Raw genomic sequence first — 26186 nt, forward strand, 5'->3', positions numbered from 1 at the left:
TACGTTGATGCAAGCTTTGACACTGATCGGGACGATTCTAAATTGCAAACTGGATACATGTTTACATTGAACAGTGGAGCTGTCAGTTGGTGCAGTTCTAAACAAAGCGTCGTGGCGGGATCTACATGTGAAGCGGAGTACATAGCTGCTTTGGAAGCAGCAAATGAAGGAGTCTGGATGAAGGAGTTCATATCCGATCTAGGTGTCATACCTAGTGCATCGGGTCCAATGAAAATCTTTTGTGACAATACTGGTGCAATTGCCTTGGCGAAGGAATCCAGATTTCACAAAAGAACCAAAAACATCAAGAGACGCTTCAATTCCATTCGGATTTAGTCCAAGTGGGAGACATAGAAATTTGCAAGATACATACGGATCTGAATGTTGCAGACCTGCTGACTAAGCCTCTTCCACGAGCAAAACATGATCAACACCAAGGCTCCATGGGTGTTAGAATCATTACTGTGTAATCTAGATTATTGACTCTAGTGCAAGTGGGAGACTGAAGGAAATATGCCCTAGAGGCAATAATAAAGTTATTATTTATTTCCTTATATCATGATAAATGTTTATTATTCATGCTAGAATTGTATTAACTGGAAACATAATACTTGTGTGAATACATAGACAAACAGAGTGTCACTAGTATGCCTCTACTTGACTAGCTCGTTGATCAAAGATGGTTATGTTTCCTAGCCATAGACATGAATTGTCATTTGATTAACGGGATCACAACATTAGGAGAATGATGTGATTGACTTGACCCATTCCGTTAACTTAGCACTTGATCGTTTAGTATGTTGCTATTGCTTTCTTCATGACTTATACATGTTCCTATGACTATGAGATTATGCAACTCCCGTTTACCGGAGGAACACTTTGTGTGCTACCAAACGTCACAACGTAACTGGGTGATTATAAAGGTGCTCTATAGGTGTCTCCAAAGGTACATGTTGGGTTGGCGTATTTCGAGATTAGGATTTGTCACTCCGATTGTCGGAGAGGTATCTCTGGGCCCTCTCGGTAATGCACATCACTTAAGCCTTGCAAGCATTGCAACTAATGAGTTAGTTGTGGGATGATGTATTACAGAATGAGTAAAGAGACTTACCGGTAACGAGATTGAACTAGGTATTAAGATACCGACGATCGAATTTCGGGCAAGTAACATACCGATGACAAAGGGAACAACGTATGTTGTTATGCGGTCTGACCGATAAAGATCTTCGTAGAATATGTAGGAGCCAATATGAGCATCTAGGTTCCGCTATTGGTTATTGACCGGAGACATGTCTTGGTCATGTCTACATTGTTCTCGAACCCGTAGGGTCCGCATGCTTAACGTTACGATGACAGTTTCATTTTGAGTTTATATGTTTTGATGTACCGAAGGTTGTTTGGAGTCCCGGATGTGATCATGGACATGACGAGGAGTCTTGAAATGGTCGAGACATGAAGATTGATATATTGGAAGCCTATGTTTGGACATCGGAAGTGTTCTGGGTGAAATCGGCATTTTACCTGAGTACCGGGAGGTTACCGGAACCCCCCGGTAACCTAATGGGCCTTAATGGGCCTAGTGGAGGAAGTAGAGAGGAGGCCAAGGGGCAGCTGCGCGCCCCTCCCCCCAAGTCCGAATTGGACAAGGAGGGGGCGGCGCCCCCCCTTTCCTTTCCCCTCTCTCTCTCCTTCCCCCAAGTCCTAGTCCAACATGGAAAAGGGGGGAGTCCTACTCCCGGTGGGAGTAGGACTCCTCCTGGCGCGCCCCTTGCCTGGCCGCACCTCCTCCCCCTTGCTCCTTTATATACGGGGGCAGGGGGCACCCCATAGACACAACAATTGATCATTGATCTCTTAGCCGTGTGCGGTGCCCCCCTCCACCATAATCCTCGATAATATTGTAGCGGTGCTTAGGCGAAGCCCTGCGACGGTAGAACATCAAGATCGTCACCACGCCGTCGTGCTGACGGAACTCTTCCCGACATTCTGCTGGATCGGAATCCGGGGATCGTCATCGAGCTGAACGTGTGCTAGAACTCGGAGGTGCCGTAGTTTCGGTGCTTGATCGGTCGGGCCGTGAAGACGTACGACTACATCAATCGCGTGTGCTAACGCTTCCGCTTTCGGTCTACGAGGGTACATGGACAACACTCTCCCCTCTCCTTGCTATGCATCACCATGATCTTGCGTGTGCGTAGGAATTTTTTTGAAATTACTACGTTCCCCAACAAATACTTGGGGCAGTTCCGCTTCTAGTGACCAGTCCCTTTGCAGTAGAAGCACTCAGTTTCAGTCTTGGGTCCAGACTTGGGCTTCTTCCCTTGAGCAACAACTTGCTTGCTATTCTTCTTGAAGTTCCCCTTCTTCCCTTTGCCCTTTTTCTTGAAACTAGTGGTCTTATTAACCATCACACTTGATGCTCCTTCTTGATTTCTACCTCCGCAGCCTTTAGCATCGCGAAGAGCTCGGGAATTTTCTTTTCCATCCCTTGCATATTATAGTTCATCACGAAGCCTTTATAGCTTGGTGGCAGTGATTGAAGAACTCTTTCAATGACACTATCATCAGGAAGATTAACTCCCATTTGAGTCAAGTGGTTATGGTATCCAGACATTCTGAGTATGTGTTCACTGACAGAACTATTCTCCTCCATCTTGCAGTTATAGAACTTGTTGGAGACTTCATATCTCTCAACTCGGGCATTTGCTTGAAATATTAACTTCGACTCCTGGAACATCTCATATGCTCCATGAAGTTCAAAACATCTTTGAAGTCCCGATTCTAAGCCGTAAAGCATGACACACTGAATTGTTGAGTAGTCATCAGCTTTAGTCTACTAGACGTTCATAACGTCCGGAGTTGCTCCTGCAGCGGGTCTTGCACCTAGCGGTGCTTCCAGGACGTAATTCTTCTGTGCAGCAATGAGGATAATCCTCAAGTTACAGATCCAGTCCATCTTGTTGCTACCATCATCTTTCAACTTAGCTTTCTCTAGGAACACATTAAAATTCAAGGGAATGGTAGCACGGGCCATTGATCTACAACAACATAGATATGCAAAAACTATTAGGACTAAGTTCATGATAAATTAAAGTTCAATTAATCATATTACATAAGAACTCGCACTTAGATAGACAGCCCTCTAGTCATATAAATGGTCACGTGATCCATATCAACTAAACCATGTCCGATCATCATGTGAGATGGAGTAGTTTTCAATGGTGAACATCACTATGTTGATCATATCTACTATATGATTCATGTTCGACCTTCCGGTCTCAGTGTTTCGAGACCATATCTGTATATGCTAGGCTCGTCAAGTTTAACCCTAGTATTCTGCACGTGCAAAACTGGCTTACACCCGTTGTATGTGAACGAAGAGCTTATCACACCCGATCATCACGTGGTGTCTTGGCACAACGAACTGTAGCAATGGTGCATACTCAAGGAGAACAGTTGTACCTTGAAATTTATTGAGGGATCATCTTATAATGCTACCGCCGTACAAAGCAAAATAAGATGCATAAAGGATAAACATCACATGCAATCAAAATATGTGACATGATATGGCCATCATCATATTGTGCCTTTGATCTCCATCTCCAAAGCACTGTCATGATCTCAATCGTCACCCTCTTGACACCTTGATCTCCATCATAGCATCGTTGTCGTCTCGCCAACTATTGCTTCCACGACTATCGCTACCGCTTAGTGATAAAGTAAAGCAATTACATGGCGTTTGCATTTCATACAATAAAGCGACAACCATAAGGCTCCTGCCAGTTGCCGATAACTTTTACAAAACATGATAATCTCATACAACAATTTATATCTCATCACGTCTTGACCATATCACATCACAACATGCCCCGCAAAAACAAGTTAGACGTCCTCTACTTTGTTGTTGCAAGTTTTACGTGGCTGCTACGAGCTTCTAGCAAGAACCGTTCTTACCTATGCATCAAAACCACAACGATTTTTCGTCAAGTGTGTTGTTTTAACCTTCAACAAGGACCGTCCATAGTCAAATTCGATTCAACTAAACTTGGAGAAACAGACACCGGCCAGCCACCTGTGTGCAAAGCACGTCGGTAGAACCGGTTTCATGAACGTGGTCATGTAATGGTGATCCGGGCCGCTTCATCCAACAATACCGCCAAATCAAAATAAGGCGTTGGTGGTAAGCAGTACGACTATTATCGCCCACAACTCTTTCTGTTCTACTCGTGCATATCATCTATGCATAAACCTGGCTCTGATGCCACTGTTGGCGAACATAGCATGCAATTTTAAAAAAATTCCTGCGATCACGCAAGATCTATCTAGGAGATGCATAGCAACGAGAGAGGGAGAGTGTGCCCACGTACCCTCGTAGACGGAAAGCAGAAGCGTTAGGTGATGACCCAAAAGTATAGGGGATCTATCATAGTCCTTTCGATAAGTAAGAGTGTCGAACCCAACGAGGAGAAGAAAGAAATGATAAACAGTTTTCAGTAAGGTATTCTCTACAAGCACTAAAATTATCAGTAACAGATAGTTTTGTGATAAGGTAATTTGTAATGGTTAACAAGTAATAAAAGTAAATAAGGTGCAGCAAGATGGCCCAATCCTTTTTGTAGCAAAGGACAATCCTGGACAAACTCTTATATAAAGGAAAGCGCTCCCGAGGACACATGAGAATTATCGTCAAGCTAGTTTTCATCACGCTCATATGATTCGTGTTCGGTACTTCTATAATTTGATATGTGGGTGGACCGGTGCTTGGGTAATGCCCTTACTTGGACAAGCATACCACTTATGATTAAGCCCTCTTGCAAGAATCCACAACTACAAAAGAAGTATTAAGGTAAACCTAACCATAGCATGAAACATATGGATCCAAATTAGCCCCTTACGAAGCAATGCATAAACTAGGGTTTAAGCTTGTGTCACTCTAGCAACCCATCATCTACTTATTACTTCACAATGCCTTCCCCTAGGCCCAAACAATGGTGAAGTGTCATGTAGTCGATGTTCACATGACACCGCTAGAGGAGAGACAACATACATCTCATCAAAATATCGAACGAATACCAAATTCACATGACTACTTATAGTAAGACTTCTCCCATGTCCTCGGGAACAAACGTAACTACTCACAAATCATATTCATGTTCATAATCAGAGGGGTATTAATATGCATAAAGGATCTGAACATACGATCTTCCACCAAATAAAGCAACTAGCATCAACTATAAGGAGTAATCAACACTACTAGCAACCCACAGGTACCAATCTGAGGTTTTGAGACAAAGATTGGATACAAGAGATGAACTACGGTTTGAGATGAGATGGTGCTGGTGAAGATGTTGATGGAGATTGAGCCTCTCCCAATGAGAGGATTGATGGTGATGACGATCATGATGATTTCCCCCTCCCAGAGGGATGTTTCCCCGGCAGAACAGCTCCGCCGGAGCCCTAGATTGGGTCCTCCTCGTGGCGGCGGTGCTTCGTCCCGAAAGTTTGCTTATGATTTTTTCCAGGGAAGAAGACTTCATATAGACAAAGATGGGCACCGGAGGCTGATACGTCCATTTTGCATCATGCTTTTATATCAATATTTATTGCATTATGGGCTGTTATTACACATTATGGCACAATACTTATGCCTATTCTCTCTTATTTTACAAGGTTTACATAAAGAGGGAGAATGCCAGCAACTGGGATTCTGGGCTGGAAAAGGAGTAAATATTAGAGACCTATTCTGCACAGCTCCAAAAGTCCTGAAACTTCACGGAAGATGTTTTCCAAATACATAAAAAATACTGAGACCAAGAACTTCACCAGGGGGGCCACCCCCTGCCCACGAGGGTCGAGGGCGCGCCCTACCCCTGGGTGCGCCCCCCTACCTCATGGGCTCCCTGGTGGCCCTCCGTGGCCATCTTTTGCTATATGGAGTCTTTCGATGGAAAAAAATCATAAGTCATCTTCTCGGACGAAACTCCGCCGCCACGAGGAGGAACCTTGGCGGAACCAATCTAGGGCTCTAGCGGAGCTGTTCTGCCGGGGAAACTTCTCTCTCGGAGGGGGAAATCATCGCCATCGTCATCACCAATGCTCCTCTCATTGGGAGAGGGCAATCTCCATCAACATCTTCATCAACACCATCTCATCTCAAAACCCTAGTTCATCTCTTGTATCCAATTCTTGTCTCCAAGTCCGGGATTGGTGCTAGTAGGTTGCTAGTAGTGTTAATTACTCCTTGTAGTTGATGCTAGTTGGTTCAATTGGTGGAAGATCATATGTTCAGATCCTATATGCATATTAATACCTCTCTGATTATGAACATGTTTATGCTTTGTGAGTAGTTACTTTTGTTCTTGAGGACATGGGAGAAGTCTTGCTATTAGTAGTCATGTGAATTTGGTATTCGTTCGATATTTTGATGAGATGTATGTTGTCTCTCCTCTAGTGGTGTTATGTGAATGTCAACTACATGACACTTCACCATTATTTGGGCCTAGAGGAAGGCATTGGGAAGTAATAAGTAGATGATGGGTTGCTAGAGTGACAGAAGCTTAAAACCCTAGTTTATGTGTTGCTTCGTAAGGGGCTGATTTGGATCCATATGTTTCATGCTATGGTTAGGTTTACCTTAATACTTTTGTTGTAGTTGCGGATGCTTGCAATAGAGGTTAATCATAAGTGAGATGCTTGTCCAAGTAAGGGCAGTACCCAAGCACCGGTCCACCCACATACCAAATTATCAAAGTACCGAACGCGAATCATATGAACGTGATGAAAACTAGCTTGACGATATTCCCATGTGTCCTCAGAAGTGCTTTACATCATATAAGAGTTTGTCCAGGCTTGTCCTTTGCTACAAAAAGGATTGGGCCACCTTGCTGCACCTTATTTACTTTTGTTACTTGTTGCTTGTTACAAATTATCTTATCACAAAACTATCTGTTACCACTTATTTCAGTACTTGCAGAGAATACCTTGCTGGAAACCGCTTATCATTTCCTTCTGCTCCTCGTTGGGTTCGACGCCCTTACTTATCGAAAGGACTACGATAGATCCCCTATACTTGTGGGTCATCAAGACTCTTTTCTGGCGCCGTTGCCGAGGAGTGAAGCGCCTTTGGTAGGTGGAATTTGGTAAGGAAAAATTTATATAGTGTGCTGAAATTTACTGTCACTTGTTACCATGGAAAGTAATCCTCTAAGGGGCTTGTTCGGGGCATGTTCACCCCGACCAGTAGAGCAAAGAGTTGCTCCTCAACCTACTGAACCTACTGAAAATGAAAATGCTTGCTTTGAAGTTCCTTCGGTTATGATAGAAAAACTCCTAGCTAATCCATTTTTAGGAGATGGAACAAAACATCCTGATGAACATCTGATATATGTGGATGAAGTTTGTGGATTATTTACGCTTGCAGGTGTACCCGGAGATGTTGTTAAGAAGAAGGTCTTCCCTTTATCATTGAAGGGAGATGCATCAACATGGTATAGGCTATGTGATGATATGGGGTATTGGAATTACAAACGATTGAAATTGGAATTTCATCAGAAGTTTTATCCTATGCATCTTGTTCATCATGATCGCAATTATATATATAATTTTTGGCCTCGCGAAGGAGAAAGCATTGCTCAAGCTTGGGGGAGGCTTAAATCAATGTTATATTCATGCCCCTATCATGAGCTCTCAAGAAAAATGATTATTCAAAATTTTTATGCTCGGCTTTCTGATAACAATCGCACCATGCTTGCTTGTGCTGGCTCTTTTACGATGAAGACTATTGAATTCAAATGGGATTTATTGGAAAGAATTAAACGCAACTCTGAAGATTGGGACCTTGACAAAGGTAAGGAGTCAGGTATGACACCTATTTTTGATTGTGTTAAATGTTTTATGGATACCGATGCTTTCCGTAAATTTAGCACTAAATATGGACTTGACTCTGAGATAGTAGCTTCTTTCTGTGAATCTTTTGCTACTTATGTTGATCTCCCCAAGGAGAAGTGGTTTAAATATCATCCTCCCATAGAAGTAAAAGTAGCTGCACCTATTAAAGTTGAAGAAAAGACTATCACTTATAATGATCCTATTGTTCCTACTTCTTATGTTGAGAAACCACCTTTCCCTGTTAGGATAAAGGATCATGCTAAAGCTTCAATTGTGGTTCGTAAAAGCAATATTAAAACATATACACCTCCTGAGCAAGTTAAAGTTGAATCTAATATTGCTATTGTTAAAGATCTCTTGTCTATTTATATTGATGGGCATGTTATTTATTTCTATGATGAAACTGCTAGAATTGCTAAACCCTGTGATAAAGATAAACCTAGACGTGTGGTAGGCATGCCTGTTATTTCTGTTAAAATAGGAGATCACTGTTATCATGGCTTATGTGATATGGGTGCTAGTGCTAGTGCAATACCTTATTCCTTATACAAAGAAGTTATGCATGATATTGCACCTGCTGAGATGGTAGATATTGATGTCACAATTGAACTTGCCAATAGAGATACTATTTCACCAATGGGAATTGTTAGAGATGTTGAAGTCTTGTGTGGGAAAACTAAATATCCTGATGATTTTTCTTATTCTTGGTTCCCCACAAGATATATTTTGTCACATTATATTTGGTAGACCCTTCCTAAATACTGTTAATGCTACCATAGATTGCAAAAGGGATGTTGTTACTATCGGTTTAGATGATATGACTCATGAATTTAATTTTTCTAAATTTAGTAGACAACACCGTGAAGAAGAATTACCTAGTAAGGATGAAATTATTGGTCTTGCTTCTATTGCCGTACCTCCTAGTGATCCTTTAGAACAATACTTGCTAGACCATGAAAATGATATGTTTATGAATGAAAGAAGGGAATTAGATGAAGTATTCTTTAAACAGGAACCTATTCTAAAAAACAATTTACCTGTGGAAATCCTAGGGGATCCTCCTCCACCCAAGGGTGATCCCGTATTTGAGCTTAAAACGTTACCTGATACTCTTAAATATGCTTATCTTGATGAGAAAAAGATATATCCTGTTATTATTAGTGCTAACTTTTCAGAACATGAAGAAGAGAGATTATTGAAAACTCTGAAGAAGCACCGTGCTGCTATTGGGTATACTCTTGATGATCTTAAGGGCATTAGTCCCACTCTATGTCAACATAAAATTAATTTGGAAGAAGATGCTAAACCAGTTCGTGATCATCAACGCCGGCTGAATCCTAAAATGATAGAAGTGGTAAGAAAGGAGATACTAAAGCTCCTTGAGGCAGGTATAATTTATCCCGTTGCTAATAGTCAGTGGGTAAGTCATGTCCATTGTGTCCCTAAGAAGGGAGGTATTACTGTTGTTCCTAATGATAAAGATGAATTGATTCCTCAAAGAATTATTATAGGTTATAGGATGGTAATTGATTTCCGCAAATTAAATAAGGCTACTAAAACGGATCATTACCCCTTACCTTTTATCTATCAAATGCTAGAAAGATTGTCCAAACATACACATTTTTGCTTTCTAGATGGTTATTCTGGCTTCTCTCAAATACCTGTGTCACCCAAAGATCAATCAAAGACTACTTTTACATGCCCTTTTGGTACTTTTGCTTATAGACGTATGCCTTTTGGTTTATGTAATGCACCTGCTACCTTTAAAAGATGCATGATGGCTATATTCTCTGACTTTTGTGAAAAGATTTGTGAGGTTTTCATGGACGACTTTTCCGTCCACGGATCTTCTTTTGATGATTGCTTGAGCAACCTTGATCGAGTTTTGCGGAGATGTGAAGAAACTAATCTTGTCTTGAATTGGGAAAAGTGCCACTTTATGGTTAATGAAGGTATTGTCTTGGGGCATAAAGTTTCTGAAAGAGGTATCGAAGTTGATAAAGCCAAGGTTGATGCTATTGAAAATATGCCATGTCCCAAGGACATCAAAGGTATAAGAAGTTTCCTTGGTCATGCCGGTTTTTATAGGAGGTTCATTAAGGACTTCTCAAAAATTTCTCGGCCTCTAACTAATTTATTACAAAAAGATATACCATTTGTCTTTGATGATGATTATGTAGAAGCATTTGAAATACTTAAGAAAGCATTGATTTCTGCACCTATTGTTCAGCCACCTGATTGGAATTTACCCTTTGAAATTATGTGTGATGCTAGTGATTATGCTGTAGGTGCTATTCTAGGACAAAGAGTTGATAAGAAACTAAATGTTATTCAATATGCTAGTAAAACTCTAGAGAATGCTCAAAGAAATTATGCTACTACTGAAAAAGAATTCTTAGCAGTTGTATTTTCTTGTGATAAGTTTAGACCTTATATTGTTGATTCTAAAGTAACTATTCACACTGATCATGCTGCTATTAAATATCTTATGGAAAAGAAAGATGCTAAACCTAGACTTATTAGATGGGTTCTCTTGCTACAAGAATTTGATTTGCATATTGTTGATAGAAAAGGAGCTGAGAACCCCGTTGCAGACAACTTGTCTAGGTTAGAAAATGTGCTTGATGACCCACCACCTATTGATGATAGCTTTCCTGAGGAGCAATTAAATGTCATAAATGCCTCTCATACTGCTCCATGGTATGCTGATTATGCTAATTACGTTGTTGCTAAGTTTATACCACCTAGTTTCACATACCAGCAAAAGAAAAAGTTCTTCTATGATTTGAGGCATTACTTTTGGGATGACCCACATCTTTATAAAGAAGGAGTAGATGGTGTTATTAGACGTTGTGTACCTGAGCATGAACAGGAACAGATCCTACACAAGTGTCACTCCGAAGCTTATGGAGGACACCATGCTGGAGATAGAACTGCACATAAGGTACTGCAATCTGGTTTTTATTGGCCTACTCTCTTCAAGGATGCCCCTAAGTTTGTCTTATCTTGTGATGAATGTCAAAGAATTGGTAATATTAGTAGACATCAAGAAATGCCTATGAATTATTCACTTGTTATTGAACCATTTGATGTTTGGGGCTTTGACTATATGGGACCTTTTCCTTCCTCTAATGGTTATACACATATTTTAGTTGCTGTTGATTACGTTACTAAGTGGGTAGAAGCTATTCCAACTAGTAGTGCTGATCATAAAACTTCTATTAAAATGCTTAAAGAAGTTATTTTTCCAAGATTTGGAGTCCCTAGATATTTAATGACTGATGGTGGTTCACATTTTATTCATGATGCTTTCCGTAAAATGCTTGCTAAATATGATGTTAATCATAGAATTGCATCTCCTTATCACCCTCAGTCTAGTGGGAAAGTAGAATTGAGTAATACAAAACTCAAATTAATTTTGCAAAAGACTGTTAATAGGTCTAGAAAGAATTGGTCCAAGAAACTTGATGATGCATTATGGGCCTATAGAACTGCATACAAAAATCCTATGGGTATGTCTCCGTATAAAATGGTCTGTGGAAAAGCATGTCACTTACCTCTCGAACTAGAACACAAGTCTTATTGGGCTATTAAAGAACTTAATTATGATTTTAAACTTGTCGGTGAGAAGAGGTTATTTGATATTAGCTCACTTGATGAATGGAGAACCCAAGCCTATGAAAATTCCAAGTTGTTTAAAGAAAAAGTTAACAGATGGCATGACAAATGGATACAAAAGCGTGAGTTTAATGTAGGTGACTATGTATTGCTATACAACTCTCGTTTAAGATTTTTTGCAGGAAAACTTCTCTCTAAATGGGAAGGTCCTTATGTTATCGAGGAGGTCTATCGTTCTAATGTCATGAAAAGCAACAACTTCGAAGGCACAAATCCGAAGGTGGTGAACGGTCAAAGAATCAAACACTATATCTCAGGTAATCCCATAAATGTTGAAACCAATGTTATTGAAACTGTAACCCCGGAGGAATACATAAGGGACACTTTCCGAAATGTTTCAGACTCCGAAAAGGAATAGGTATGTGGTGCGGTAAGTAAACCGACTCCAAAACAGTTTTAAGGCAATATTTCTCCGTTTTGGAATATTTAGAAAAATAGAAAAATAAGAAGCAATCCGGGAAGGACACGAGGCCTCCACGAGGGTGGAGGGCGCGCCCTACCCTACTGGGCACGCCCCCTACCTTGTGGGCACCTCGTGTGCTCTCCGGACTCCGTTTTCATACACGACACGTATTTTGGTCGGTAAAAATTCATTATATAATCTCCCAGGGGTTTTGACTCCCGTATCACGCAAAAACCTCCTATCTTTGTTTCGAGCTGTTTTCTATCAGGGTTGTCAAGGTCAGGCACTATGTCATCTCCCTCCTCCTCCAACCATGAGGGCAACGATGCTTGGCTAATGAAGATAGAGCTGAAGAGAGAAGAACCCATGGAGATCAACAAGGATGAAGGGGTCAAGAAGGCCATGGAGGACCAAGTTTCGGCAACGGAAGACACCCTTCAACTGGATCACAATCTTCTTACCCCAACAGAAATCGAAGCTTTCACGATGATTGAGTTAGCTCGTATACAAAATAAGTATCTCACACGTGAAAATATTTTGTTGAAGGAGCATATCATCGCACTCAAGGGCATTATCCGCAAGTTAGAAGACCTCCTGCGCTCGATGTGCGACTATCCATCATCAACATCCCCACCTTCTTCACCAACAAAGGAGACATAATGACATGGGTATGGGCACTCCACTTGGCAATTTCCAACCTTGGGGGAGTGCCCCGGTATCATATTACCATCACTTTTATCTTTACTGTTTTTCTTAGTTCGATCCTTTTGGTAATATCTTGATCTAGTAGAATAAAAGTTCTTAGTATGATCTAGTCGTGAGTTTTGCTTTATGATCCTTCTATGTAATCGATTCCGTGAGCTATATAATAAAGATTAGTGTTGAGTCAAGGGCTTGATTATTTTGCCATGATCCTAAGTGAATAAAAAGAAACAAAGAGATCATGTGAGTCTTATGGAGAGTAATGATCTCACATAGAAAGAGTATGATGAAAAAAGTTATTGAGGATTGACAAACATAGTTTTGGTCAACGTTGCAATTAATAGGAAGTAATAAAGAAAGAGAGGTCTTCACATATAAATATACTATCTTGGACATCTTTTATGATTGTGAGCACTCATTAAAATATGACATGCTAAAGAGTTGACATTGGACAAGGAAGACAACCTAATGGGTTATGTTTTCTTACATCTGTGATGAATTATATTGTCTTGGATCTTCCAACATGATGAGCTTGCTTTTCCCCCTCATGCTAGCCAAATTCATTGCACCAAGTAGAGATACTACTTGTGCTTCCAAATACCCTTAAACCAGTCTTGCCATAAGACTCCACCATATCTACCTATGGATTGAGTAAGATCCATCAAGTAAGTTGTCATCGGTGCAAGCAATAAAAATTGCTCTCTAAATATGTATGATTGATTGGTGTGGAGGAAATAAGCTTCATACGATCGCGTGATATGGAAGTAATAAAAGCGACAGACTGCATAATAAAGGTCCATATCACAAGTGGCAATATAAAGTGACGCTCTTTCGCATTAAGATTTTGTGCATCCAACCATAAAAGCGCATGACAACCTCTGCTTCCCTCTGCGAAGGGCCTATCTTTTACTTTTATCTCCTACATTGCATACGAGTCATGGTGATCTTCACCCTTCCTTTTTACATTTTATCCTTTGGCAAGCACAATATGTTGGAAAGATCCTGGTATATATGGCTAATTGGATGTGAGTTTTCATGAACTATTACTGTTGACATTACCATTGAGGTAAAACATTGGGAGGCAAAACTATAAGCCCCTATCTTTCTCTGTGTCCGATTAAAACTCCATACCCATAAGTATTGCGTGAGTGTCAGCAATTGTGAAAGACTATATGATAGTTGAGTATGTGGACTTGCTGAAAAGCTCCTGTACATTGACTCTTTCCCATGTTATGATAAATTGCAATTGCTTCAATGACTGAGATTATAGTTTGCTAGTTTTCAATGAAGTTTACGATTCATACTTGATATTGTGATTGAATTATTACTCTAGCATTAGAGATTATATGACAACGAATTATATGAGTTGTTGTTCTAAGAATGATCATAATGCCCTCATGTCCGTATTTTATTTTTATCGACACCTCTATCTCTAAACATGTGGACATATTTTTCGATTTCGGCTTTTCGCTTGAGGACAAGCGAGGTCTAAGCTTGGGGGAGTTGATACGTCCGTTTTGCATCATGCTTTTATATCAATATTTATTGCATTATGGGCTGTTATTACACATTATGTCACAATACTTATGCCTATTCTCTCTTATTTTACAAGGTTTACATAAAGAAGGAGAATGCCGGCAGCTGGGATTCTGGGCTGGAAAAGGAGCAAATATTAGAGACCTATTCTGCACAGCTCCAAAAGTCCTGAAACTTCACGGAAGATGTTTTCCAAATATATAAAAAATACTGATAGCAAGAACTTCACCAGGGGGCCACACCCTGCCCACGAGGGGGGCACCCTACCCCCTGGGCGCGCCACCCTACCTCGTGGGCCCCCTGGTGGCCCTCCGATGGCCATCTTCTGCTATATGGAGTCTTTCGATGGAAAAAAATCATAAGCCATCTTCTCGGACGAAACTCTGCCGCCACGAGGCGGAACCTTGGCGGAACCAATCTAGGGCTCTGGCGGAGCTGTTCTGCTAGGGAAACTTCCCTCTCGGAGGGGGAAATCATCGCCATCGTCATCACCAACGCTCCTCTCATCGGGAGAGGGCAATCTCCATCAACATCTTCATCAGCACCATCTCATCTCAAAACCCTAGTTCATCTCTTGTATCCAATTCTTGTCTCCATGTCCAGGATTGGTGCTAGTAGGTTTCTAGTAGTGTTAATTACTCCTTGTAGTTGATGCTAGTTGGTTCAATTGGTGGAAGATCATATGTTCAGATCCTATATGCATATTAATACCTCTCTGATTATGAACATGTTTATGCTTTGTGAGTAGTTACTTTTGTTCCTGAGGACATGGGAGAAGTCTTGCTATTAGTAGTCATGTGAATGTGGTATTCGTTCGATATTTTGATGAGATGTACGTTGTCTCTCCTCTAGTGGTGTTATGTGGACGTCGACTACATGACACTTCACCATTATTTGGGCCTAGAGGAAGGCAGTGGGAAGTAATAAGTAGATGATGGGTTGCTAGAGTGACAAAAGCTTAAAACCCTAGTTTATGTGTTGCTTCGTAAGGGGCTGATTTGGATCCATATGTTTCATGCTATGGTTAGGTTTACCTTAATACTTTTGTTGTAGTTGCGGATGCTTGCAATAGAGGTTAATCATAAGTGGGATGCTTGTCCAAGTAAGGGCAGTACCCAAGCACCGGTCCACCCACATACCAAATTATAAAAGTACCGAACGTGAATCATATGAACGTGATGAAAACTAGCTTGACGATATTCCCATGTGTCCTCGAGAGCGCTTTACATCATATAAGAGTTTGTCCAGGCTTGTCCTTTGCTACAAAAAGGATTGGGCCACCTTGCTGCACCTTATTTACTTTTATTACTTGTTGCTCATTACAAATTATCTTATCACAAAACTATCTGTTACCACTTATTTCAGTACTTGCAGAGAATACCTTGCTGGAAACTGCTTATCATTTCCTTCTGCTCCTCGTTGGGTTCGACACTCTTACTTATCGAAAGGACTACGATAGATCGCCTATACTTGTGGGTCATCAAAGGCCTGCCAGGGGGCCCATGAGACTGGGGGGCGCGCCCCCACCCTCGTGGATGGTGGGTGGCCCCCCTCTGGTGCTTTCTTCGCCCAATATTTTTTATATATTCCAAAACTGACTTCCATGGAGTTTCAGGACTTTTGGAGTTGTGCTAAATAGGTCTCTAATATTTGCTCCTTTTCTAGCCTAGAATTCCAGCAGCCGGCATTCTCCCTCTTCGTGCAAACCTTGTAAAATAAGAGAGAATAGGCATAAGTATTGTGACCTAATGTGTAATAACAGCCCATAATGTAATAAATATCGATATAAAAGCATGATGCAAAATGGACGTATCAACTCCCCCAAGCTTAGACCTCGCTTGTCCTCAAGCGGAAGCCGACATCAAAAAATATGTCCACCTATTTAGAGATAGAGGTGTCGATAAAATAAAATACGGACATGAGGGCATCATGATCATTCTTATAAAAGCAACGTATATATATTGTCATATGATTTCTTATGCTAAAGTAACAATCTTATTCACAATGTGAAGTATGAATCAGAAACTTCATTGAAAACTAACAAACTATAATCTCAGTCATTGAAGCAATTGTAATTTATCATAACATCGGAAAGAGTCAATATAAGAGCTTTTCAGCAAGTCCACATACTCAACTATCATTTAGTCTTGCACAATTGCTAACACTCACGCAATACTTATGAGTATGAAGCTTTAATCGGACACAGAGAAAGATAGGGGCTTGTAGTTTTGCCTCCCAACCTTTTACCTCAAGGGTAATGTCAACCATAATAGTTTATGAGAACTCACATCCAATTAGCTATTTATATCAGGATCTTTCCAACACATAGTGCTTGCCAAAGGATAAAATGTAAAAAAGAAAGGTGTAGACTGATACGTCCATTTTGCATCATGCTTTTATATCGATATTTATTGCATTATGGTGTCAGGACCCCGACTCGATGCCACATAGGTCTAGCATGTAACACCTCATGTCACTTTGCGGCCTCACGCACGGTATTCCCACGGGTGTCGCCTTACCTTTGCCCGGGACCGTTTGCGTCTTTTGGCACACGTATATGATAGTGTCGCTAGCACCCATATGATAAGGAGCCCGGGCTGACATGGCTAGTCGTAAACCCAAAGTGGCACAGACTTACAGGGACATGCATCCATGACCCAGCATCGAACGTGTCGGTCATCAGCAAGTGGGTCCGGGCTGTAGCACTGGGCTAGCAGGACTCCGGTAAACCGGGCTGTAGCGGGCTAACAGGCCTCCGATACTCAATGCGTGACATTTCCCCGAAGGGACAGACACAGGAACGAAGAAGGACACATGCCGGCCAGCCTAAGTGTTCCGGAGCAGTAGCAAGCTACCATGGCTCGGTGGAAACACTAGGAGACATTTCCCGGTAAGAGAGGCTACTAAGGATAAACAACTAGATAGTCAGATCCCACACATACCAAGCATTTCAATCATACACACAATATGCTCGATATGTGCAAATACAACAAGGCATCACAACATGACTCTACGACACAAGTAAATATTCAATAGGCTCCGGGGAGCGAGATATTACAAACATGGGTCTTATGACCCAACAATCAGAGCATACAAGTCAAAGCACATGCGGAAGCTTAACATGTCTGAGTACAGACATCTATAAATGAAAAAGGCTGAGAAGCCCGACTATCTACCAATCCTGCCGAGGCACAAGATCGTAGCTGAGGTAACAAGCTAAACGTCGAAGTCCATGCGGAACTACTAGCGAGACCGAAGTCTCTCTGCAAAAACATAAAATAGGCAAACGTGAGTACAAATGTACCCAGCAAGACTTACATCAGAACTATCTACATATGCATCATTATCAACAAAGGGGATGGTGGGGTTTAACTGCAGCAAGCCAGCTTTGACTCGGTGGCTAACCTGAACTACGACTGCAAGTAACTCTTTTGAGGTGGCGCACACGAGTCCACATATTCACCAACCAATACACCACTATGGAACCGCTCCCGTCTCCCTACAAGAACGCCATCCATAGCACTCACGCTTATCTTGCGTATTTTAGAGTATCCACTTTCACTTGTCTATGAACTGATATAAGCAACCCAGAAGTCCTTTTCCGCGGACACGGCTATTCGAATAGATGATGTTAACCCTGCAGGGGTGTACTTCTTCACACACGCTCTCACCACTTACCGCCGTTTACACGACATGTACTCGGCAACCTTCAAGCGGAAGCCCAACGTGGGTGTCGGCCACGACCTACCTAATCACCTAAGTCTCTAGTCCAGGTTTATCGCCTATTCGGGTTCCATCCATGAGGAGATCCGGCCGGAGTTTCGCTCACAGCCCCAAACGATGTGAACAGGGTTCCATGACACCAAACGGGCGCCCGGTTTACCCGGCCACGTGCCTACCGCATCACAGCCCACCCCTACGGTCAGCGCTGCGCACGGCCTCCAGCATACTACAAACACCAGAAACTACTTGCAACTCCTGGACAGAGGACAAGGGTGATTAAGAAGCCGAGAGGGTCCATTGGTTTCGGGCCCAATGCGTGGTAGTAGCTGAATCATGGATCACAAACACAGAACTCAGTTCCTGAGGACGGCTGCAATGAGACAACCCACCATGTACTCCTACATGGCCTCTCACCGCTACCTTTACCAAATCGTGTTCACACACTTAGCTCACACACAGTAGGACATGTTCACACACCTCTGATTCATTCCCGATGAATCAGACCTGACACAACTCTAAGCAGTAGCAGGCATGACAAACAAGCAAGAATGAGTAGGCACAACAGGGCTCAAACAACTCCTACTCATGCTAGTGGGTTTCATCTATTTACTGTGGAATGACAGGTCATGCAGAGGATAAAGGGGTTCAGCTACCGCAGCAAGTAGCAGATGAATCGTTGTTGCCCTAATGCATTAAAAGAGAGTAGGAGCGAGAGAGTAGGATTGTATCAGAATGAACAAGGGGGTTTTGCTTGCCTGGCACTTCCGAAGATAATATAGCTCTTCATTATTGTCATCGATCTCATCGTCGAAACCACGTCTATCGAAAGGGAACAACCACCGACAAACAAGAAGAAACACAATCAATGCAATGCAACAATATGATGCATGATAATGACATGGCGATATGCTGGTGTTTTGAGCTAATGCACCTAGCTATGATTTAAATGAAGTTGGTTTGAATACATGATTCAAACTCCAACTCCATATATGATTATTTAAATGCCCTTTATTTGTTTTGTCCAAAACAGAGGACAGCATTGTTCAAACATGCATGAAAATGGTACAGATGGATTCCTTGAATTTTTCTGATAAATTTTCATATATAAATTATTTAATTTGGAGTTACGGTTGAATTTCTATGATTTTTAGAAGTTTATACAATTTTCTGGAATTTCCTGAATTTATTTTAAATCCAGAAAATGATTTATGGCGTCAGCACCACGTCACTGTGACGTCAGCAGAGTCAACTGGGCGCCTCAGGTCAAACCTGACCAGCGGGGTCCACTGGTCAGTGACACAACTAATTAACCAAGTTAATTAGCCTTAAGTTAATTCTAACTAAACTGTTTGTGGGGCCGGGCCCACTGGTCAGCGACTAATCAGCTAACTAACCTAGGTTAATTAGTGTTAAACTAATACTAACTAAAATGTCAGGGGGGTGGCCCACACGTCAGTGACACACGGGGAAGGTCAAACCTGGGTCAACTCGCCGGAGTTGACCCGCGGCTCGTCGCCGGCGGAGCCAGAGACGGCGGAGGGGTGCGGTTTCCCTCCTCCGGCGGCCAAATGGCCGGCGGAGGGCATCTACGTGACGCAGGCACTCGTCCGCGTCGAGTAGTGGCAGCGGCTGGGCCTAAGATGGCAGGAGTCGTCACCGTCATTGACCGTGGCGGTCGCCGGAGCTCGGGCGAGCTCGGGGTCGATGCTACGGTGGCCGGGGAGGCTCGTGCGAGGCACCTACGTGCTCTAGGCAGCGCGGGGAGGAAGTTGAGCACGACAGCCGGGCTACTAGGTGGCCGGAGGCACGTCGGCGGCGATCACAGGCGGCGGCGGGTTTCGGTCATCAAGGGGGCGACGGCTACGGCAATCAAACGAAGAGGGGAAGAGGGGGAAACGGTGGCGGAGCTCACAGCGGTGCCGTAGGGATGGTTAGCCGGCTCGGGGACGTCCTGCGTGCGGCGGATCAACGACGATGGTGGCCGGAGCCCGAGGTGGAAGACGACGGCGATGGCGACGTTGCTGGCCTCCCGGGGTCGCGTGCGTCGTGTGTGTAGCTCCACGGGGTCGGGACGGAGCTCAGGGATGCGGAGAGGGAGCGAGGGGGTGGCTGTGGCCGTGGGGGAGCTCGTCGGCGGCGACGGCTGCGTTCGGGCGAGTGAGAGAGAGGAAGCAGAGGAGAGAAACGAGGGAGAGGGAGAGAGCGAGGTGGTCCAGGGGGTCGGGGCGGCGCCGAGGAGATGACGCGCGGCGTCGCGGTGGCCAGGCGACGCAGGCAGGCAGCCTGGTGGCGTGGCGAGCTCGGGCGCGTGCGCCGTGTCCTTCTGGCGAGGGAGGAAGACGACAGGGGGGGAAGCGGCGGTGGGCTGGGCCGTGCTGGGCCAGTTGGTGGCGCCAGGTAGGCTGCGGGTAAGTGGCCCAGGTAGGTTTCTGCTCTTTTTTATTTTTTTCTTCTGTTTTGTTTTATTTAATTTATTTTGCCACTGTTTTGAATTTAAAATAATTCAAACAATGCCAAAAACTCCTCTGAAAATATTTATGCTGCTTAATGGACTTTTCCAAAAGCACATAAAAATGTTTCAGGGTATTTGGAAATATATTCTATATAAGTTATGAATATAACTCCAAATTCAAATAAAATATTGATTTAAAATCAGAACCCAAATAATTCCTTAGAAATGTCCCAAAATTTTGGTTTGATTTATAACTCTTGCCAAAATTGTTAGAGCTATTTCTAGGGCATTTTGGATTTACTGATTGCAATTTTAGGGTTTCTTGCCCCTTTATTAAAATGATTTCCGAGGCTTTCAATTTCCTCATTTCAACTTTCGGAATATAGACATGATGCACACATGAAGCTAGCCTAGCACATTACCAGAAGCTAGGGATGTGACAACTCACCCCCACTAAACAAGAATCTCGACCCGAGATTCAAGCGTAGGGTAAGACGAAAGGAAAACGCCAACTAACATAATCTTCACGATCCAGGTTGCACTTCAAATGAACGTTGATTCAATCACCATTATTGTCTTGAAGTCTTGCTCTGAGAAATCCTGCCAACATGACCTGGAGAGAAGGAGACTCTAGAAGGGTCGATCTCCTCGAAGATCGAACAACTCAAGATTAACTCACGGAATGAGACATAGAACCATCTCTCGAGTTGAGACACGAGATACACATCAAGAGGGGTGGAAAGAAACGAATGACGAAGGTTCACTAGGTAGACAACAATTCCACACCTAAGAAGGTGGTAAACGATTGTCAACGTAGCGAGGAGTTGAGTTGCCATGATACCACGACGAAACATCCTGGAGGAGGGTGATTCGTAGATTATTACCTTAAGTGGCAAAAAGAATTACTTTTGATTCAAAGATCATTGAAACTCTTCATACCAGCCTAAGGCAATTCACAACGATCGTTTGGAGGGGGTCGGTAGAATGGCAAACTCGGACTTGGATGATGTGGATTACCTTGTTGAAGACAACGCAATGGATGATTTTGCTTACCACCGGAAATGGAAGAGACCCATGGTAGAATGGCACATTGGCGGTGCAAGCTGGGAACAAAATGCAAATGCTGGGAATGATTCTGGTAACTGGGGAAGAACCCAACAATAGAGAGTGAATTCACTGTTTGAATAGGTCATAGCATTGCCGAGGGAACTGAGAGCAAACCCAGCTAGTGCCGATGATAACACGTAGCGCTTGTGCGTGCTCTCAAGAACTTGAGCATTTCCACAATCATCAAGATTCTACCAATATCCGTGTCAAGGATCCTGGCAACACAACTTGCTACCATGATGAATGATGATGGATGATGCAGACGCAAAGGAAGATAACACCTTCTCAGATTTCACCCTTGGCGGGGCCAAGGAAATAAAATCTGGATGATCGACCGAGAGACATTTAGCACTCCACTTCTAATGTTCTCCTTGATGTGCTAGTGTAACCCATTCATAGATATGGTTTGATATCTAGAACATCAAGTAAAAAGGTCGGACTTCGGGATCTCAAAATCCATAGGGGCAACTAGGGAGTAAATCCTACGAAATCCCTATGGGGAGGTGGCCAACTTCATCAATCAAGATATTATAATAACAGGTCTTCCGGCTGGGTGTGTTGGCCATGACATCCACTTTACCGGTTATCGCGCGACCAATATTATAATTCTTGGGAAATATTCCAACCATCATATCTGCCTGAGATTCAGATCTGGTTGGTGTCAGGATATTCCAGACTCATCGAGTCTAGGAAGAAAAACGGAAGTTTGCAACACGAATCGACGAGATGACGTTGCGAGATTCTCGGGGAATGAACTACGATAGCAAGCTCCAAAACATGAGCTGGTTCTGCTACACACATGTGAACACGCTGTCCCAGACAAGCATGACCACAAAGTAGTCTTATAATAAAACACTACCGAGTTCAGGAGGGGGAACCATCAACGAGGGTATCGAAGTTCTTTCATAAGTCCGGATTAGCTCTTATGAAGATACTCCTTCTCCTTGAACAAATCAGTCAGTGGCTTGGTGTGCTAGGATACACATATGGAATGAAGGTTGCAAGTCTCCAGACCACAGAATACTTCGCACGTGTGCATGACTGACTTGCGATGATTCCAGTGGAAGCAACATTGACTTTCTCGAGTCCACGGCGGCAACTTGCATCAAATGCACATGAACTAGAGGAGGTCACTTCTTACATCCGAACATATGCTTCATAAGCTAGCATGAACAAATGCTTTCAAAAGTTTCCAACACTAGCTTAATGTTCAACAAAATCATGGAGGAGATAAGGATGTTGTCAATGGGCTCAACAACAATTCATCTAGGTTTCCTTTTAAAAGGAATTCCATAGTTAAGTGAACACGGTGATAGCATTGGTCAGACCAAAGATGTAATGGTGTATGCTCGAGGGATCAACCACGAGTAAGACAACATTACGAATATCGTTGGTTCTGATTTGATTTGACGATAGCCCATACTCAATCAAGGGTTCGGGTAAGATAATAGATCCAACAATCGATCACAGGGACCAATCGATGAAGATATCACCTTTCTTCAACACACACTACACAAGAATATCCCTTTGGAACGAACTAAGTCAGGCAAGCTTTTATCTTCCAACTCTCCAAGTTGTTGTCTAGCTTAACCAACTAGCTCAGGGATATCCATCACAGATTCTTGGAGAAAGGGTGGTTCACAAGAACCCGACTTGATCACGAGCTCAACATAGCAGTCAGGTGACAACCTGGTAATACTTCCGAGAAGACATCCAGAAAATCACGAACCACCGGTATGTTACTAAGCTCGAGAACAATCTCGCTTTTGAGGGCAAGACGATATGATCAAATGAGTGAGGACTTGACAAGATCCTAACTCATCAATCGGAGGGTGCACTGAAATAAGGACTAGGTAGCACGATCAGTCTTAGAGGGATGATTTAAAAACCAACATGCTAAGATTGAAATTATTATCCTTTAACTACCAAGCAACGAGGTTGCTGGGAGTATTGATTTCACACATCACAATTCATTTGTCGGTATTCCGGTTGCATCAACACGAGGGCCGAGGAATGACTAATGATGGTGAGAAGTATCACTACGTCAAAATTCATGAGAGTTGGTGCAGTTCTCATGACAATTCTGACATAAAGGGGGTAATACTCCAAGGTAGAACAGAACCAAAAGCTGGATTGGCATTTGATCTGCGGAATACAACTTCTTTGACCCAATCCTGGATATGGAAGAGGTACTGGAGTTTGTTTCTCCAAGTCATTCAGGACAGAATGGCTTGACGGACCACAAGAGTAATAGGCATCGATAAACAAACGCACGCATACTCTTGACTATCAATTGATAGACGAGGGTCAGAATGCAACTAAAGAGAACAACTCAAAGGAACATATAATTTTCTGAGTTGTGGATGCATAGATTAGTATGTCGAACCAAGTTTCAACATATTTCTTCCGGATAACCCATGCAGAAAGGTAGAACTCGCAGAGTCACGATTTATGAATGGAGAACTCCTCAAGAGTACTCTAATTGTGATCTTTTGATCCAATAAACATCTGCCATAAGCGGTTCATAGTATTTGGAAGAAGGAAATACCACGGACCTCGAGGACTATCGCAAAGTTACTAATATCCTGAAGGAACTAGCAAACACTATCAACATGAAGTGAGTAGAGTGAATCTCGGGTTCAAAACCCAGAAATAGAATGCCTACTAACTAATAACATCACGGGATGCTTTCAAAAATAATGGCCAGAATCATCACACTGGGGATACAAAAGCATTGCTAAATTGCTAGGTGACTTCCTAAACACCTAAGGTCATAATAATAGCTCCAACATCTACGCCGAGGTAACAAAGTACCTCAACCCACCGATTAGTGTGGTTAATCTGGCCCAAAGGAACATCGGAACGGAAGGAAGGGATTTTGCAAATGCTTCTGACTATTTAGAAACCTGGGATGACTCGGACAGCATAACGGCTGTAAATGCTCAGAAAAGATTTGAGACATTCACAAAAATGGTGGCATAACCACTCAGAAGCACAATATCAAGGTCTCGAGATCAACAATAATCATACAGAAGTAGTAGGAACTGAAACGAGGCTTAAGTCCAACAATCTTATAAGTCTACAGATTAGCAACACGTGATCCTAATAGAAAGAAGAGATAGCCTAGTTCTTAATCCCCGTAGAAGAGAAGATGATGACTCAGATCAGAAGGCCATGAGGTATAAGGAGTAAAAAGAGCCTTACGTTCCATCCCACAATCAGTTCCCTTATATAACTAAAGAATTTCTAGACTCAACTTCGACCAGTTTGGCTTGGTAATCCTACAGGCAGTGAAGCTCTGATACCAACGCTGTCAGGACCCCGACTCGATGCCACATAGGTCTAGCATGTAACACCTCATATCACTTTGCGGCCTCACGCACGGTATTCCCACGGGTGTCGCCTTACCTTTGCCCGGGACCGTTTGCGTCTTTTGGCACACGTATATGATAGTGTCGCTAGCACCCATATGATAAGGAGCCCGGGCTGACATGGCTAGTCGTAAACCCAAAGTGGCACAGACTTACAGGGACAGGCATCCATGACCCAGCATCGAACGTGTCGGTCATCAGCAAGTGGGTCCGGGCTGTAGCACTGGGCTAGCAGGACTCCGGTAAACCGGGCTGTAGCGGGCTAACAGGCCTCTGATACTCAATGCGTGACATTTCCCCGAAGGGACAGACACAGGAACGAAGAAGGACACATGCCGGCCAGCCTAAGTGTTCCGGAGCAGTAGCAAGCTACCATGGCTCGGTGGAAACACTAGGAGACATTTCCCGGTAAGAGAGGCTACTAAGGATAAACAACTAGATAGTCAGATCCCACACATACCAAGCATTTCAATCATACACACAATATGCTCGATATGTGCAAATACAACAAGGCATCACAACATGACTCTACGACACAAGTAAATATTCAATAGGCTCCGGGGAGCGAGATATTACAAACATGGGTCTTATGACCCAACAATCAGAGCATACAAGTCAAAGCACATGCGGAAGCTTAACATGTCTGAGTACAGACATCTATAAATGAAAAAGGCTGAGAAGCCTGACTATCTACCAATCCTGCCGAGGCACAAGATCGTAGCTGAGGTAACAAGCTAAACGTCGAAGTCCATGCGGAACTACTAGCGAGACCGAAGTCTCTCTGCAAAAACATAAAATAGGCAAACGTGAGTACAAATGTACCCAGCAAGACTTACATCAGAACTATCTACATATGCATCATTATCAACAAAGGGGATGGTGGGGTTTAACTGCAGCAAGCCAGCTTTAACTCGGTGGCTAACCTGAACTACGACTGCAAGTAACTCTTTTGAGGTGGCGCACACGAGTCCACATATTCACCAACCAATACACCACTATGGAACCGCTCCCGTCTCCCTACGAGAACGCCATCCATAGCACTCACGCTTATCTTGCGTATTTTAGAGTATCCACTTTCACTTGTCTATGAACTGATATAAGCAACCCAGAAGTCCTTTTCCGCGGACACGGCTATTCGAATAGATGATGTTAACCCTGCAGGGGTGTACTTCTTCACACACGCTCTCACCACTTACCGCCGTTTACACGACATGTACTCGGCAACCTTCAAGCGGAAGCCCAACGTGGGTGTCGGCCACGACCTACCTAATCACCTAAGTCTCTAGTCCAGGTTTATCGCCTATTCGGGTTCCATCCATGAGGAGAT

The sequence above is a fragment of the Triticum dicoccoides genome, chromosome 4A (genome assembly GCF_002162155.2).
Source record: "Triticum dicoccoides isolate Atlit2015 ecotype Zavitan chromosome 4A, WEW_v2.0, whole genome shotgun sequence".
In the NCBI taxonomy this organism is placed as follows: domain Eukaryota; kingdom Viridiplantae; phylum Streptophyta; class Magnoliopsida; order Poales; family Poaceae; genus Triticum; species Triticum dicoccoides.